The sequence below is a fragment of the Bos indicus x Bos taurus genome, chromosome 10 (assembly GCF_003369695.1).
Source record: "Bos indicus x Bos taurus breed Angus x Brahman F1 hybrid chromosome 10, Bos_hybrid_MaternalHap_v2.0, whole genome shotgun sequence".
Classification (NCBI taxonomy): Eukaryota; Metazoa; Chordata; class Mammalia; order Artiodactyla; family Bovidae; genus Bos; species Bos indicus x Bos taurus.
The window spans coordinates 21792144-21798712 of NC_040085.1; the positions used below are offsets into that span (position 1 = coordinate 21792144).

Here is a 6569-nt window from a genome sequence, read left to right on the forward strand (position 1 = left end):
ATACTCTAAAGATAAAAGATATTTAGCTCTACCCTTAATGACAACAGAAAAAATGTCATTTCAGGCCTCTATTAATTTTATGTACTAGGTAATATTTAGGCATTTTTCATGTTGCTATATATCAAATAAATAAGGAGAAAAAGAGCTAACATCGCAGTTTCTATTTTTCCAACTTCTGTTTGATTTTTATATAAATTATTTTATTTAATATTTATGATAACTCTGGGTGGTTTTTATTTTTTATTTTTTTAATAATTAAGAAATGCTTGACTCATTCTCTGTATAATTACTATGCAAAATACCTCAAACAAAAGTTGATTATCATCTTAATCCTCCACTTCCAATTTTCTTATCCATCAAAATGTGCCAAGCAGAGAATAACAATCAGTGTTGGAAAGTAATATATTATTCCTCAGAATGGAAGGAAATATTAATATTTGCAAATGATGAGACCAGCAAGGGATTTGTCTCCAAAATTTATGAATGGTTCATATGGCTCAATATCCAAAAAACAATCTAATCAAAAAATGGGTGGAAGATCTAAATAGATGTACAGATGCCAAGAGGCACACAAAAGATGCTCAACTTCACTAATTGTTGGAGAAATGTAGATCAAAACTACAATGAGGTATCACTTCACATAGGTCAGAATGACCATCATCAAAAAATCCACAAACAACAAATACTGGAGTGGATGTGGAGAAGGGGGAACCTTCTTGTGCTGTTGGTAGGAATATAAATTGATACAGCCACTATGGAGGTTCCTTAAAAAACTAAAAATAGAACTATCATATGACCCAGCAATCTACTACTGGGCATATACTCAAAAAACCATAATTCAAAAAGACACAAGCATCCCAATGTTCATGCAGCACCATTTACAACAGCCAGGACATGGAAACAACCTAAATAACCATTGATGAATGGATAAAGAAAATGTGGTACATACATACAATGGAGTATTACTCAGCGCTAAAAAGGAATGAAGCTAGATCATTTGTAGAGACGTGGATGGATCTATAGTCTGTCATACAGTGTGAAGTAAGAAAGAAAGAGAAAAACAAATATTATATATTCATGTATATATGTGAAATTTAAAAAAAATGGTACAGATGAACCTATTTGCTAGGCAGGAATAGATACAGAGACACAAAGAACAGACATATGGACACAGGGTCAGAGAGGAAGAGGGGTGGCATGATCTGGGAGATTGGGATTGACATATATACACTACCATGTGTAAAATAGATGGCTAGTGGGAACCTGTTATATAGCACAGGGAGCTTATCTCGGTGCTCTGTGGTGACATAGATGACATAGTCCCTTCCTGACCCAGGGACTGAACACACATCTCCTGCACTGGCAAGTGGATTCTTTTCCACACAGTACAAATCTTTTATGAGAGATGATTATATGAATAAAGAGTTTAAATATTCTTAAATAATACTAATTCTGAATATATCAAGCTATAAAAGAAGTAATATTAAATACAGATGGGGTAGAGAAAAGAATTTTCAAAGCACAGCAAAAAATTTAACATAATCTTAATTGACCAACAGAAGAATAAAAAATATAATTATGATAGAGTTATATAATGCAATTCTATGTATGCATTTTAAATTATTTTGTATTACAATATTTAATAATGTAAAAGAATTCTCACAAAATTCTGAAAAAGTCAGGTTAACAATGTAGAGACCATAAAATCACAATTGTGTAAATGTATATTTATGTAGGCATAGAAAAATACTAGAAATAAATACGCCAGTACATTACTCATAATTATATCCAGATGGTAATTTTTATGGGTAATTTCTATTTTAATCTCTAATATCCATATAAATCTAACAGAATGAGCATGTTTCTATTTTATTAACAACTATAGTATTTTCTTAAAGAAATAAGAAAACAGGTATTTCACATCATAAGTAATTGAAAGAATTACTTAGAATCAAAGATGTACTAATCAATACTTTTTTGACTGTAAATGACATAATCACAACTTAAGCTTATGCAAGAGGATGGATGTACTGGCTTATTTAACAGCTCAGCTAGTAATCAAACTGAGTGCAAAAGCTGAATGTCCAAGACAGCTAGAATCAAGAACTTGAATACCGCCAAACCTAAATACTACATCTTCTTCTCTACCATATCTTTTTTAAAAAAAGTTATTCCAGGAATCTCCACACTGTTCTCCATAGTGGCTGTACTAGTTTGCATTCCCACCAACAGTGTAAGAGGGTTCCCTTTTCTCCACACCCTCTACAGCATTTATTGCTTGTAGACTTTTGGATCGCAGCCATTCTGACTGGTGTGAAATGGTATCTCATAGTGGTTTTGATTTGCATTTCTCTGATAATGAGTGATGTTGAGCATCTTTTCATGTGTTTGTTAGCCATCTGTATGTCTTCTTTGGAGAAATGTCTATTTAGTTCTTTGGCCCATTTTTTAATTGGGTCATTTATTTTTCTGGAGTTGAGCTGTAGGAGTTGCTTGTATATTTTTGAGATTAGTTGTTTGTCAGTTGCTTCATTTGCTCTTATTTTCTCCCATTCTGAAGGCTGTCTTTTCACCTTGCTAATAGTTATAATAGCCAGGACATGGAAGCAACCTAGATATCCATCAGCAGATGAATGGATAAGAAAGCAGTGGTACATATACACAATGGAGTATTACTCAGCCATTAAAAAGAATACATTTGAATCAGTTCTAATGAGGTGGATGAAACTGGAGCCTATTATACAGAGTGAAGTAAGCCAGAAAGAAAAACACCAATACAGTATACTAACGCATATATATGGAATTTAGAAAGATGGTAACAATAACCCTGTATACGAGACAGCAAAAGAGACACTGATGTATAGAACAGTCTTATGGACTCTGTTGGAGAGGGAGAGGGTGGGAAGATTTGGGAGAATGGCATTGAAACATGTAAAATATCATGTATGGAATGAGTTGCCAGTCCAGGTTCGATGCATGATACTGGATGCTTGGGGCTAGTGCTCTGGGACAACCCAGAGGGATGGTATGGGGAGGGAGGAGGGAGGAGGGTTCAGGATGGGGAACACATGTATACCTGTGGTGGATTCATTTTGATATTTGGCAAAACTAATACAATTTTGTAAAGTTTAAAAATAAAATAAAATTTAAAATAAAAAAAAAGTTATTCCAGATTCAATTTCTAACAGGAGGAAATATGATTACCAGTAATTTCTACACATCACACTCCAAAAAGGACTTAGGCTTGATTTCTCTATTCCCACATCTAACATCCTGGGGAGAAGCTCAGATTTGGACCTCTGTGGTCAGAGACATACTTGCACCATTCAACTGTGGCTTGGAGATATGTCATTATGACTTGGTTCAGAAGCCCAACCTTTGAAAAAACAGTAGTGGTCAGAGAGGTAGGATCTACATGTCTTCTTCTAATCATACCACACAGTTACCACAAGAAAAAGATAACATTTACCAGAAGAAGAACATTGCTGATGTGGGCAAAGAACAGAGTAGATGTCCACTAAAAACAGGTATTATTTTAGAATAAGAAAGAATGACCTTGAAAAATTTTACATAAGATAGCAGAGAAACTCATTCACTATGTAGTTGGGGAATCTATCTATCATGGATATAGACCTGACACAAAGGCATAAAGAGAAAAGACTGAGAAGAGCAGGCATTTCTCTAAATCAACACACAAAACAGCAAGGAATCGGAGAACCCCAGCTGGAACTACTAAATGTTGTTTAATCCATGGGAGAGAAAAAGCAGTGAAACTTCCATTTCAAAAATACCACTTCATAAAAATTATAGGGAGACTGAGAATACTGTGAGTTAATAAACTGGCACTGGTATATAGGTATCAGTTTTCTAAATGTTAAAAAAAAAGGACTCAAAAAATGAATAAATGATATAAGGCAAAGGAAATCAAAAGAGAAAGCTAGGAAATTATAAAGTGAAATAAATTAGAAGGTAAATAAGGGCCACTTATAAAACAATAGTTAGACTGATTAACTGGTTAAGAGGTATGGTGTCTATATAAGGATGTATATTGCTCAGTCATTTGCACTACAGGTTTGAGACTGGACCTTGGTTCCTCTTTGTTAAAATAAGTATGAATTGGAATTTCTAGATCTATTGACGTAAATCCCTCATTCCTATAAAATAGAATATGATCACATATAAAACACTTCCCAAACTAATGTTTAGCTTGCTGTGCTGTGCTGTGCTCGGTTGTGTCTGACTCTGCAACTCCATGGACTGTGGTCTACCAGGCTCCTCTGTCCATGGAATTTTTCAGGCAAGAATACTTGAGTGGGTTGCCATTTCCCACTCCAGGGGATCTTCCTGACCCAGGAATTGAACTTGCATCTCTTACGTCTTCTGTATTGGCAGGTGAATTCTTTGGAATTCTTTATCACTAGCACTACCTGGAAATCTTGCAAGGACTCAAATCATCCAAATTCAACGGGAATAATCATGCCAACAGAAGGAAAAGGCAGAGCATGGCTAGTTACTTATGGAAATAATAATGCATGTGTAAGAGCATAGGGGTTACATAGCCTGGAACATAATATGAACAATAACCAAAGGTAAATCTTGTGATGACCAGCCAGCACAGTCAAGACAAAAGGCCTGACCTAAGGATCCTATTTTTCCAATTGTAATGACAGTCATACCCTGGTGTGAATAAATAGGCATTAAGTCTCAAAATCTGATATAATTAATATTTTAATAATTGGAGTAACTTTTCTTGCTCTGATTTCCTGTTTATTAACATTATTATCACTGCTTAACTTCTCTGAAATTTCCCTCAATGAAATAATGAGTTACAGGTATGTGGAAGTTCAAACTACTTGACTGATTTTTTGTGACAAATTAATAAATGGGCATCTTGATGTATATATTTTGATGTAGTATTAATGTACCTAGTATCAATCAGAATTCCCTTATATAACCCACTCTGACACTGAAGATGCTCAGTTTTGAAGTCTAGCCCATAGTATATTCATCACATTGAATTGCAGTGTTTTTTGAGAGACAAACATTTGGCATTCCCCAGAAGAAACTTTTTACCACACCACATGCTTCCTCCAACCATAGGCAGCAACACAATTTCTCAGCTAAGATTTTTATAAGAACCATATTACTTTAATCTGGGAAAACTAAATGTGTATGTGATACCTGGAAATTCCTGATGTTAAAATAGTAGAAATATAATATTACTTCAAGTTGGTAAGGAAACCTTATACTTCTTGTCATTTAAGAAATCCTTCTGTAAATAATAAACTGACTGCACACTTTCCTCATTGCCAGTTTCATTTCTTTGTTCCTCAATGTATAGATGACTGAATTTAAAAAAGGAGTGAGAACTGCATCAAAAACAGCAAGGAATTTGTCTAGGTGTGATGTGGGGTGAGGCCAGATGTAAACAAAGATGCAAGGACCGAAGAACAAAATCACCACCATGACATGAGTTGACAAAGTGGAGAGGGCCTTAGATGAGCTACCTGAAGAGTGTTTCCGAACAGTGATGACAATAAAAATGTAGGATACAATCAATATGAAGAATGATCCCAGGGATATGAATCCACTGTTGGCTGTGACCATGAACTCCAGCCTGTAGGTATCTGTGCAGGCAAGTTTGATGAACCAAGGAAAGTCACAGTAAAAGCTGTCTAATACATTAGGGCCACAGAACGGCAGTTTTATAACAAAACCCAGTTGAACCACAGAGTGAATCAAGCCAATTATCCATGCAGCAACCAGGGGCAAAATACACATTTTTCGACTCATAATAGAGAAATAGTGGAGAGGCTTACATATGGCAATGTATCTGTCAAAGGCCATGGCGATAAGCAGCACCATCTCCACCCCAGCAATGACATGGATGAAGAAGATTTGAGTGATGCAGCCACTAAAGGAGATGACTTCACGTTTTTTGAAAAGATCATGAATCATCTTGGGAGAAATGACAGAAGAAACTCCCAGGTCAATGAAGGACAGGTTAGCCAACAGAAAGTACACGGGGGAGTGTAAGTGAGGGTTCATCATCACAGTGAGAATGATGAGGGAGTTTCCCTCATGAGTTTCCCTCATTCCCTCCCATCATGCTTGCCACACAAAAGATGGAGGAGAACACAAAGAGGAGTTGGCTCTCCCATAAATTGGTGAGTCCCAGGAACACGAACTCTGACACCATAGAGTGATTCACTACATCCATTGCTTTATCAGCTTGAATGTTTCCAGATAAAAGAAAAGGAAAAATAAATGAAAATAAGAATGCTAATAAAGTTCAACATTATAATATTATATAAGAAACTTCATGCTGTGAAGATTATATATCCCTTCAATTCTTTCTCAGGGCTATATCATCACTAAAAAAGCATTTTACCTGTGTTTTCTTAAAGCAGTTGAGTCACATTCACATGCAACATACCTTTCACCACATCCCCCAGAACTATTCATCTGTAAACAAGAGAATGGAACAAATAAGATAATAGATGTGCATAGCAAGGACTGGGAGGGGCAGGAAAGGTGATGCTGCTGCTGCTAAGTCGCTTCAGTCGTGT

At 35.7% G+C, this 6569-nt stretch overlaps 1 pseudogene; it reads right to left on the reverse strand.

Moving 5' to 3' along the window:
- Positions 1-5259: 5259 nt before the first annotated feature.
- LOC113899466 lies at positions 5260-6220 on the reverse strand (annotated as a pseudogene).
- Positions 6221-6569: the final 349 nt, after the last annotated feature.